We start from the raw sequence: 521 nt of genomic DNA, 5'->3' as shown, positions 1-521 counted from the left end.
TCTTTGTATTTATTCTTGTCTCAAGTCTTCTTAGTATTTTACAGGAGTTGTGTGCGTAATGCTTAGGTCCAACCTTAAGTTTGGCAACAATGTGGTGTAGGGTGAGGTTTCCCTTAGATGCTAATCTTGGGTCAGTTTTGCATTTCTCCCACTAATAGTTAAGGTTAGCATGGGGAAGATGATTCTAGATTTGGACACCAGAGCCAAACATGCTGAAAGAGGGATTTTTTTTTTATTTTCTTCAGAATAGTGAAAGTAGCCAAACCAGGAAGTGCAAGTCATTCTGACCAGCAAAATCAGGCTTTTCAGGTTCTGCAGTGAATAACTTCCTTCTGAATTGAGACTGGACAACAAGTGTTTCACTAAATCATAGCAGTATTACTTCACCTGTTCTCCTCCCTGGAACACAGGCTACCACTGTGACTGAACTGGCAGACTTAAGACTTTTTGAGCAATTTGATAGCACCATTTTGAGCAGCTTTATTCTGAAAAATATACTGTATTCTGGGGGGAGGGGTTAA

Source organism: Salmo trutta, chromosome 14 (genome assembly GCF_901001165.1).
Source record: "Salmo trutta chromosome 14, fSalTru1.1, whole genome shotgun sequence".
Lineage (NCBI taxonomy): Eukaryota > Metazoa > Chordata > Actinopteri > Salmoniformes > Salmonidae > Salmo > Salmo trutta.
Note: the sequence above shows the minus strand (reverse complement) of the source record.